The sequence below is a fragment of the Marmota monax genome, unplaced genomic scaffold (assembly GCF_021218885.2).
Source record: "Marmota monax isolate L192 unplaced genomic scaffold, Marmota_monax_Labrador192_F-V1.1 WCK01_AAM20220418_F8-fsc00159, whole genome shotgun sequence".
In the NCBI taxonomy this organism is placed as follows: domain Eukaryota; kingdom Metazoa; phylum Chordata; class Mammalia; order Rodentia; family Sciuridae; genus Marmota; species Marmota monax.
Genome location: NW_026694999.1, coordinates 595,767 through 608,320, shown reverse-complemented (window position 1 = coordinate 608,320; position 12,554 = coordinate 595,767).

The following is a 12,554-nucleotide window of genomic DNA, read 5'->3' as shown; positions in this document are numbered from 1 at the left end:
CAAATCAATGCATGAGTTGCTTTCCCTTCTCTTTCACTCTGCCAGGATCACCAGCAATGTTGCATAGAATTAAATGGTATATTATCTGAATAAGGACAGTACTGAGGGGAGCGTCACCTCACCCAGAATGAAAATGTAGTATGAAAGAGAAATAAATCATCATTTCTTTGAGCCACCATTTTCTGATTTATTGACTCAAAAGGAATGATTACTAGACTTGAGAAAATCTGTTATTTCTATTCATCACATAATTTTTCACTCTTTTTAAATTATCACCTTTTCTTTTGATATTGAGGACCCTGGAAGGTACAATCTTTCCTTATTTCAAATATCACCTCCTTTAATAATTTCATCACTTGTATTACTCAATCTGAAAATTTTGACTTAACTTTTACACCCTGGTAATATTGACATCAATCAGTATATTTCTAAAAGTCTTTTATTTTTAAAATAGTAAAATGCAAACTTGGACTTAGAAATTCTGTGAGGGAGTACACATAGTCAGTTTTTATATGCATGTTTCTTAGATTAGCTATTTAAGAATTATCAACATTAATACAACATGCAGAATGATTATCTTACACATGAACTTCTTCAGTCACCATTAAAATGCACAGAAAAGAAAAGCCATCATCATGGTATCATATTTTATTACCAAGAATGAAGAGTTACAGGTTCTTCTTTTATTCATAATCATCATTATACTCTGACTAAGCCCTGGAGTACCTTTGAAAATAGCTCTCTTCTTTTCTTTATTTTTACAAGCAGTTAATATTACATAACTATAAACAGGAGCAAAGAACCTAGAACTATATGAAAAAAACAAAACAAAACAAAAAAAGCAAACAAACATGGACTTGATTTTCCTACTTCTTTAGCTACCAGGAAATGAAAGACATTGTATCAGGGTGAAGTTTTCTGCGCATTTGTGTTAGTCACCTTTTCATCACGTGACTAAAACATCTAACAAGTACAACTTTGAAAAGGAAAAATTTATTTGGGGCTCATGGTTTTAGAAATTTCAATCTCTGATCAGCCAACTTCATTGTTCTGAATCCAAGATGAGGCAGAACATCTTAGCACAAAAGTGACTTTAGTAGAAAGCTGCTCACCTCATGGTGGCCAGGAAGGAGAGAAAGAAGGTAAAATCCCCAAGAGCATGCCCCAGAGACCAACCTCCAACAACCTCACCACAACTACCTTCAGTTACTACCTAGAACAGTAATCTTTTCAAATTACTAGTCCATCAAATGGATTAAGCCATTACTTAGATTACACCTCCTATAATCTAATAATTTCATCTTTGGTCACTAACACAGGAGCTTTTAGGGGTACCTCAAAATTATATCTAAACAATAGCATTCTTTCCTGTCCCCTCAAATTCCATGCCCATCTCACAATGCAAAATGCATTTAGTCCATTTTTAGAATTCCCAATAGTCTAAAAAGTTTCAGCATCGCCCAAAAGTCCAACCCCAAAGTCTTTTCTGACTCAAGGCAAACTCTTGGTCATGAGTTCAAGTAAAATTAGAAGCAAACACTATATGTATATACTGTTTACATTCACATTCCAGAGGGGAAAAATAGCAGCACAGAAGGAAAGAAGGATGGAAACAAAGCAAGACAAAAAATTTGGGCAAACAAGTCCTATATCTCTACTTCCAGCATCTTGGACATAACGTGAAGTAATGTGTTCTCCAAAGGGCTTGGGCAGCCCCAGCCCTATGGCCTTGCCAGTTATAGCTCACATGGCCTCTCAACCTTGCTCCATGCATGGTCAGCATCTTTCCTTGGCAGAGGTTTCATGTTACTTTCAGTCCAATTATTCTTATGTTCTAATTATCTCTTAATTTTAGGGATCTCCACTGCAGTTTTGGCTTCCTTCTCACAACTTCACACAACACCCTCTTAGGAGCTGCCTGCTTCCAACTCTGCCACACTTTGCCTAGCTTCCCAGGCCTTTCTTTGAAATTGTGGTGGAAACCCCCATGAACCCTTAATTCCAGCATCCTGCATTTCTGCAAAACCAGCACCATATAGATGACATCAAAGACTGTACCAGCCTGAGCAGTATCAGGGACCACTTGGGCCATGGATGCAGTGTCCTAAGTGCCAGGATAGCTGAGCATTCTTAAACAAATATATAATGCTTTCTAGAATACCCTTGTGCAAACAGTGTGTACCTCAAAGTCTTTTAAATAAGTTTTCACTTCTATACCCTGAGTCTGTGATGAATGTGGTCTTGCTGATTACGGAGATGTCCTTAAATCATCTTTTCTACTGTCTATGAAGTCCATAACATCTTGTTAGTGGCTACGTTCTCTTCAACAATCATACCTTCCTTGGCCCCAGTTTTACATTTCTGGCTAAACTACAAGGTTTTAAAACCCTTATTCTCTGCTATCTTTTCCTGATTTGGCTAACAGCTTCTTGAAATATCCATGCCACTGCCTGAATGCTATGATGCCTTGAAATTATTTCTACAGGATTAATTAGTCCATCATTTTAAAATTCAACCTCACAGAAAGTCTCAGGACTTGGGAAAATGTAGACAATTCTTTGCCAGAATGTAACATGAGTGGCCTATAGTCCAATTTCTAACAGAGGCTTCATGAACACCTTCTTTACTGTCAACATTTTTGCTGGCATTCTGGCCTACTGATCTCCCACAAGAATTACTCATAAAACTCTGCTTAAAATTTTCTAAGCCTTAACTATCCTATATTTACAAACTTTTCCAAACTTATCCTGAAAAGAAATTCTAAAATCTTCTGAACCATATGATCAGCTTAGGCACAGCAACTATCCCATTTATCTGGTAACAATTTCTGTGTTAGCTTTTCATCACTGTGACCATAATAGCTGACAAGAACATCTCATAGGAAGAAAATTTATTTTGTGCTCATGGTTTCAGAAGCTTCAGTCTGTGGTCACTCAATTCCATTGACCCAAGGTGAGGCAGAACATCATGGCACAAGGGCAGCTGCAGAGGCAAACCACTCACCTCATGGTGGCCAGGAAGGAGAAGGTATAATCCTCAAGGGTATACCCAGAGACCACCTCCAACAATCTTACCACACCTGCCTACAGTTTCCACCCACAATACTAGCATTTCAAATTATTAATTTATTAAATGCATTAATCCTTTCTTTATTAATTTAATAATTTCATCTCTGAACATAAACACAGGTTCTTTTGGGGTACACCTCATATCCAAACCATAATAATTTCCAAAGGAACACTCAATGGGAAAAATTTGAGGTGGTCTTTGGTGCTTCTGAGTCACTTCTGCATTTCAATACACACCTTCAAAGGATGGCAAGACTCATCTGCCAAATTGGGCAAACCAGCCAGAGAATGGTAGAGACCTAACTGCCCCTAAAGCTCACTCTAGCCAGCCATTTTTGAAAAAACCAATTTAGTAGTCCCAAATCCTGGTTGCATCAAAACTCTTGGGAAACAAATTAGTGGGTCCTTTCTTTGAATTGCAAAATAATCATGTTTCATTAACAAACTCTTTAGATAATTTTGGCAGGTAGCTAGGCTTATCTTACTATTTGGGAGCTTGAGCTTTATAGACCTGTGGTTCAATAGTTCTTAGTTTCTGCATATTTCAGAGATGTAAGTAAAGCAAATTTTCAAGGTGTAAATGTATATATGAACATGCCAAAAGCTTGTATACTTAAGCATACTGAAGTTCTGTTATGACTCTCGTGTTAACAGAAGTCATAACTATTATCTTACAAATTGTACCTGTACTGGTTTAAAGCCATGACAATTCTCTGTTACAAAGGATAAGAAAGCATGTTTCCTGCAAAAACCTCCTCAGTTTCATTTCATAATCTCAGACAACTTCTCCAGGCATCACTTCCTTTATACTTTTATGAACCAGCAATGTTCTGTCATGACGATATATGTCCCTTAAACTTTAATTCTGTTTAAAGCTTTTATATATTTTGCTTGTAAGATATTAATATCTGCATATTTCATATCCTGGTAATTAATACTTAATTGTAGTTTGTCCTTATCATATGGAGGACAGTCCATTGTTTTCAGTTTGAAATGTTTCTCACACTTCTAGAGGTACTTCTGTAGGAGACAGGCTGTTGTTATTAAATGGTTAGGATTTATCTAAGATATTTAGCTGGATAAGATTCTAGTCAAGTTTAGTTTTGATAATACACAAACTTTTTATAGCCCCATGTGTAGTGATTCTACAATATTTTCCAAGAAAAATTAGAAATTAATCATAGTTCTGATAATATCACAATGTTGACACTATTTTCAATCCACTTCAGTGGTGGTGAGGCTGCTATACAGTCATCATATATGAGCTGAAATTTTTCCTTTTCTTTTATCTAACAGAGGGAGAGTTGGGACAAAATTGGGCAGATAAAAAATTTGAGAAGTCAATTAGTAATACATCTGTCTTACTCTTACTGTTTGGCAATGCACATTTCTGATCAGCTTGCTGCTTCAGTGTCATATCCACTTTTAGTCTGAAAATAGATTTATGTGCTAGCCCTCTGGTATTATTTGTATTTTAATAATTCAAAGGATCACATGACTTCAAGAACTAAAAGGCTAATATCCTAAAAATGTCTCCTTGTGTGCTTCCTTCCAAAACTCTTGTGTACACTGGCCTCTTCTCTCTCCTTCAAAAGAAGGCCTTGACAGAGAGCATCAAAATCTCCTGCCTCTCCAGAAACCTAAAGTAAGGTATGTTTCCCTTTATAGATGCTTACAATGCAATCCTTTCCAGGTTAAAGCATCAGGTTATTACAGTTCATCACCTGCTACATGTAACTATATGATAATGTCTATCAGAATAAAAGACAGCTAAGGGACATTTATGCCATGCTTAAATATATTGAACTGTTACGCATATTAAAATAATTTTTCAACTAACATTACTTTGCATTGTTAAGATAAAGATATACATGGAGGCTTGGTTCATAATTTTAGACCTAATTAATGTGCAATAAGAGGTTAGTTTCTGCATTATTGAATAACAGCCTGTGCTGAGAACTGAGTTTTCTGACATGCTTTGGGTCGTAAGTTTGAAAGGCTTTGTTCTGATTGGTTTAAATCATACCTGTCAATGCTTTTAAAAAAATTTTAAATATATTTTGGCACAGATATGGGTGGTTTAACAGAGTACATAAATGCCAGGGAAGTCCTTTGGTTATGAATAATGAATCACAAAATGGTTATGGACATCACAGGATATTTATCGCGGGTCTAGGGCATTTTGAAACTATGATCATTAACATAATACAGTTGTGAATCTTTTTGGTTTTCTACATCTAAGGCATTAAATGGAAAAAGGCCATCAAAGCACTTTTCACTTTCATGCTTGAGTACATAAAAGACTCCTACATAAAATAAATCCAGATTTTATGGCTTAGGTTTTGGGGATAGTTAATATTTTACAAAAATGCTTAGCCTCCAGGATTACAAAGACAGGCAGCAATATATAATCAAAAATCAAGCTCTGCTTTATCTTGAATGATATAGGTTTAAAAAGTAATAGTGTTCACTACTAATTTTTAAGCACATTTTGTATGCTAAGGATTATAATATGTTATCTCACTTAATTCATGTAAAACAAACCATGAAGAAAGTACTCATATACACATTTTACATTTGAAAACATTGAACCTCTATACACATTAATTTGTCTGCTTTCAAGCTGAGAATTTTCTAAATCCAAAGCAAAGTCCGTACACTTTCCTCAATGCCACACTCTTCCTCTACTTATGGAAGCAATGTGTTAGAGATAACATGGATAATTTAATTGGATTTATTTACAGGATATTTTATAGACTTCTGCCAACCTATTATTGCTTATAAAACAAATAAATAAGACCTCAAATAAAAATTATAGAGGAAAATATTTTCTTATTAAAACAATTGGTAAGGCACATACATGAGATATTCCTTAATTCCCCCAATGCTAAATTGTATAATAAAATACACTCAAAATTCCATGGACATCACAAAGCTCCTCTGAGTGTATCACACATTTGAAACAAATGATTTAGGGGCAGAATGAGGCAATCTCCAAAATATTAACACAGATGTTGAAACATTTCACAAACTAACTTTGTAACTTACTGAGCTTATGCCCAGGTGTTTTATACAGATTTTTTTTTCTGTTGTGACCAAAAAACCTGACAAGAACAATCAGAGGAGGAAATTTATTATGGGGTCTTATGGTTTCAGAAGTCTCGGTCCATAGATATTCCTTGGGGCTTGAGGTGAGGCAGAAAGTCATGGTTAAAAAGCGTGCTGGAGGCAAGCAACTGAGAACATGGCACTGGGACGGTGTAGGGGAAGGGGGTGGAGAGAGAGCCCTTCATGGAAAAAACATAAATCCCAAGGGTATGCCCCATTGACCCACCTCCTCCAGCCACACCCTACCTGCCTGCAGTCACCACTCTTTTAATTCCTAGGAAGGAATTAATGTAATGATTAGGTTAAGGCATATAGCCCAATCATTTCACCTCTCATTGTCTTACACACAAGCTCTTCAGGGACACCTCATTATCTAAACCATAACAACAGGTTAGATACATCCTACTTTCTCATGGTGGTAATGGTGGATTATTTCTCTAGATTATTATTTTTTTAAAGAGAGAGAGCGAGCTAGAGAGAGAATTTTTTAATATTTATTTTTTAGTTTTCAGCAGACACAACATCTTTGTTTGTATGTGGTGCTGAGGATCGAACCCGGATGCATGCCAGGCAAGCGCGCTACCACTTGAGCCACATCCCCAGCCCTTCTCTAGATTATTATTGTTGTTATTTTGGTTTGAGCTCTTGGAAGTAAAAAAAAAACTTAAAAGGTCCAGTTGATGTTTGCTTAAAAGTTTATAAATATCAAATACCTTAATAATCTACCTATTTTCACAACAATGTTTTGAAATTTTTAAAAATGTACCTTGTCTAGAAACCTCTGATATGATAAATAAATTCTCCAAAATAAAGCTTTAGTCATAAAAGCATGTGAAAGATGGAATTTCTTTTGCTTACTACCTCTTAAGCTGATTTTAAAGTGCAGACAACAATGATATAATGCTTTTAAATATTTTTTAATAATAGCATTACCTACTATATTACAAATTTCTTTAATATCAAGTTTGATAGAAGACTGTTACATTTTTATATCAACTTATGCTTAATAGTTTTTTAGAACACTTTCATAAATCTGTTTTCAGAAGTAACTCAGAATGAGAGTGTATCTTGTGTCCTAAATTCTGTAATTAGACTAAAGTAAGTGTAGTGAAATTTAACAGAAGGTTTTATTATCTGGAAAAACCACTGGCATTTCCTCTCATTAAAGTTCCTTGCTCTAACTTTTATATTCTTAGAAAGAAACTTTCCATGTTGATTTATCTATCAGGTGTTTAGAGACAGCTTCCAATTTTACATTCCAAATAAACAACATTACCTCTTGGCTTGATCCTACTTCTCATCTTCACATTGTCAACCTCCCCCAGCTGTCACCCACATAGTAACAATATAATCCATCATTCACCCTTTAAGAGGGGCTTTTTAATATTCTCATATTCTCTAAGTGACCCCTCCTTTCAAACTAATTTTGTTCTTTTTATAAGCTACTGTCTAAGAAACTTATAGCCTGTGTACATGGGGCTAACCAGTTTTATGTGGCATATGTTAAAGCAAACCAACTAACTTCTGATTTATCAAAAATAGAGAAAACACTATATAAACATTGTAAATTTGAAGGGATGGGGGTCATAAGGTAAAAAAATATTGTTTTAAAAGTTAACTTTATTTGAAAGCTAAAGAGATGTTATTTAAATCATTAGACCTCTGAGAAGAGTAAATTAACATACATCAAATTTTATACCACTTTACAAGTACTAATACTCTGAAAATAGTTTTTCCAGTTATTATAACTTTCAGAATTATCAAAGACCAGTGAATTCACATCAATATTAAGACACAGAATGAAAATAACATAATTTCATACTTATTGCACATATATTATATGCATTTATTATCATATATTGTGAATGCACACATATGCTCATGTTAAAATTTATATAATTATAATAAAGGAAATTATTAGATTTCCTTTAATAAAAATAAAATTATAACATATTTTGAGATCTTCATAATAGAAGCAGAAGGATATTGCTCTACATTTGAGTACACTTTATATAGAGAGTTTTACAAGGCATTTCAAGTAATGTGTTATTCTCTTATATGTAAAATATTTAGACCTAAGTTCTTTGACACTAACTTTAAAAAATATGAAAGTTTGGGCTTTTATGTAAATCTATATAAATTAATAACTATATATTTGTGTTTTACCATGTTCTATAAAATAGTTGATGTAAGACTTATATGACTTATTTTGAATAATAAATAATATAGGCAGATTGGTCCCTGTAGATCAAAGTTCTCTAACTTATAGCCTCTACAATAGGCCTCTCAACAAATTCTGGGATTCTAAACATAATCCATAGTCCTTGAAATAAGTCTCTCTTTAATATATTTAATAAAATTGGTATGTGTGATGATGACTAAATGAATTACTCTAAGTATTCTATACATCAAGATTTTATGAAAATAAATAAAAATCAAATGCTAAGTTAAAATTAATTTCAAGATGGGCTAAATGATGCTCCTGAATGGAAAACTATAAATTCTCTTAAGTGTGGACAAAATACAAAATGTTTTGTATTATCTGGGCCAAGTTAATGATACTATCTAATATTTTTTTAACTTTGATCGAGTTGGTGTGCTCATTGTCAATAAAATAATGACAAATTGCTGATGATTAAAAACAAATTTGTCTAACTTGTCTTAGTTTTCATCAATAAAGCATAAATCTTGGGAATTTTAAGCAAGAATTTGCTTTGGTAATGTATAGGTATGGATTGCTTTAAATCAATGAAAAGGTATTAGGTCATTAGGTTAGACAATAAGGAATGAAGAAGAAATTTAGGAAATAGATTCTAGAAAAAAATCTCAGATATAGCATTTAATGCAATTTTACAAGAATTATCACAGGGTTCAGCTTTATGCTGGTAGGTTCTGGATAGAATTCTAAATCTTTCTTAGCTAGTAGGAACTCAGCTCTGAGTTGAAGATTTCTTGAAGAAATTCTTCTCCAAAAACGTTTTAAATTATTCTAATAGGCTGGGGGTGTAGCTCAGTGGTAGAGTACTTGCCTACCATGCACAAGGCCTTGAGTTCCATCCCTAGCACTACAACTTTAAATTAAATTAGACTAAATTAAAGAAAGTATAATAAAATAAAATGCTTCTGACTTTTCCATAAAATGTATAATCACAGAATGCTGATGGGAGAAACAATATAAGGATTTGTTTTGGTTTGGTTTGGTTTAGATTGTTTTCAGAGAGAGCACTTCTAATGGGAGGAAAGACCTCTGCAATAATTTCCAAGTTAAGGATTAAAGAAGTCAGCATTTTGAAGAGTGTACTCAAAAGACCATTCCACATTAAAATAATAATGGTTTATTTGATTTTTTGTTTGTTTTTAGCAGTACTGGGATTAAACCCAGGGCCTCATGCATACTAGGCGAATGTTCTACCATTCAATCACATTCCCAAGCCCTAATGTGATAATGATTGACACTGAACTTTTCACAATATATGCACAATTGCAAGAACTAGTATTTTTCTGTACCTGGTTTGACAGTCTAAATGTTCTCCTTATTATCAAAACAAAAGTATAGGTGTTTATGTGGCTGCAATGTCAAGACTGATTTCTCAACTGACCTCTCATTTCCTCTTCCTAGCTTTGAGTAAGCCACTACTTGCTCCTGAGCTTCAGCTTCATTAAAAATGGCATTTTTAAATAGCAGTCTATTTCACTGTGCTGTTCTCAGATTAGTTTTGTAAATCACTTAACACAGAGCATTACCAATAATCCTCACAAATATTAAGTATCTATATTTTTTTGAGGTTAAAAGGTGTGAATTTTATGTTTTTCTAATTTTTTATTCTAATTTGTTATATGTGACAAGTATCTTTATTTTTAAAAGACTTTGATTATTTCTGAATATAATAACATGTCCAATACTTAGGGATTATGGGTTTTATTAAACCCAATATACTGGATAAGTAGAGGTATAACTTTAGTCACATTTTCTGTTACCTATTCTCTAATTTTATTCATATTTTCCCAATGGTTGGAACATTATCTGTCACAAGTATATCACTCAATAAATACTTATTAAAACAAAAAATATAATAAACTATTTAATACTTATTTCTTTAATTAAAATAAACACACACACACACACACAAAATAAAGAATCATACATCCTACAAACACTCCCATGGAGCCAGAATGATTGAAACCTACTACTTGGGCAAGGTAGGAAGATAATATATTTTGGTCCATATTTTCCTTCACTGTCCCTTGAATGCTCCCTCTGTATTAATTTAATTGCTCTGGTTATGGGCTTCAAGAGCAGGAAGACCAGGAAGAAGGAAAGAACAGGAAGAAAACCCAACCTACAGTCACACTGTCATGCATGTTACATTATCTTTTAAGCAGGAGCTTCTCTGGCCTGGAGGTTCCTGTGAGTGTTCACAGTCCTTAGATGACAATGACTTACAGACTACCCTCCCGGCTACACAGGTTTATAGAAAGGATTTTGATGTGTTTCTATGTCTTCAAAAGGAATTTACCTGCTTAATAGTATGTTTCCTTTGAGCCCCTTTCTCTCTCTGAGTGTCAAATGAAAACCTGCTCTTTGGAAGAGTAAAAGAAAGAATTAGAGGATAATATACCATGGTGCCTCATAGTTAGTAGAAAGTGATCAACTACAAAGAGACTTCTTTGGGGTAAAGAATGTAAAGCATTCAAAATCTGGAAGATGAATGGGGATTGGTGACAGGGCAAACTGGAAAGCTAAACTAAGAAAGAAGGAAATAATTATATAAATATATTATTTGGAGAGATTTCAGACTTGAGGGCAAATTGAAAAAGGTCAGGGACCTACAAAGAATGGCCAAATTCAGCATCATGTATGGGAAAAAGTAAACTAAAATAATATGAAAAAGTCAATCAGAAAGCCAAGAAAGGCTGAGGAAAGGGAGAAATAAAGGAATAAAGAGACAGAAATTAAAAATAAAATAAATTAAAATCAGATTTTTTTCAAACTCATATTGCATTTTACTTGGTTTTCTTTGTGCAGAAAGGAAAACTGAAATGAAAGTATTCTTTATGAAAACCAAATATACATCAACATGCAGCAATTCATGTATGTGATCATGACATTCTATGCTGACCCTCTATCTATTGAGATAATAAACAGAAACACACAAACCAATAGCAGACTTAATATACTCAGGCTTTCAATATACAAATTCCACAAAATTTTGAATTTTTTTGGATGAATTTGACATATAGGATTTAAATCTCATGCAGCTATTTGCAGCTTATCTGTGGTAAAGGAACATACAACATCCAGGGGGCAGTGCCATCATGGGAAAGGAAGTAGAACTTGTTGACTGAGGCATTATATGTCCTAAAATCTGACCATCCAGGCACTCAGCCAGTCCAACAGATGGGAATTAGTCCTGAAAGCAATGTGACCATGTATGTTCATCAAGGTTGTTTTCTATAGAGCAAAATTTTCACCCACAATGTTCTAACAGCTGTTCACACTGAGCTTATACACTTACAGTTGGGAAGAGATGTCATTGCCCATTCATCTTTGGGATAAACTTTCCACATAAAAAGAGAAATTGCCATATAAAGTGACCATTCAGCAGCAACAGTGGTAACTCTGATGGCAGACAGAATCATCAAAATCTCTAGTGGAGAACATCCACTTGAAGGCACTTTCCACATTCATGAGAGAAAGTTATCTTACATCTCTGGTCCTAGACCCTTAAACTATCAAAACACTTTTGGTCCTTTCTAATAGTTGTGTGGATCGTGTGTGTGTGTGTGTGTGTGTGTGTGTATTCTGTGTGTGCATTCAATACCATTTTTATAGATAAATCTGGTATTTTATTTTACTTTAATTAATTATTTATTTATATTTTATTGCTTAGGGCCTTGATAAGTTGCTCAGTAAATCTGACATTTTATTGAGTTTCATAGTAATTAAATGTCCTATAGATGACAAAGAAAACTTTGGGAACAAATACTTAAATCACCTAACATATTATTATATTAACCCTTATGGGAATTGTGGTCTTCAGACTACACAGATTTCTCAAATCAAGGGTAATGCAGATGCTGAGGTGAAAACCTCTCATATGTACATCAGGTTCCAAAGTAAAGCCCAATTATATAATTTAGAATGAAGAGAAAAGAGGGATCAATGGTGGGTATGACACCAAGTGACTGAATCATTTGAAGTATTAAATGAGTTTTTTGTTTAGTTCTCTAGTTTTAAATATTCATTTCCAGTTGCTCATACTGAAATCCTCTGATTAATTTTGGAGTCCTTCTTCTGTTCTCATCTCCAGTAAGTCACCAGGTCCACCCTGAATATATCTTGTATCTGTACCTTATCCACATGTACATTACCATTGT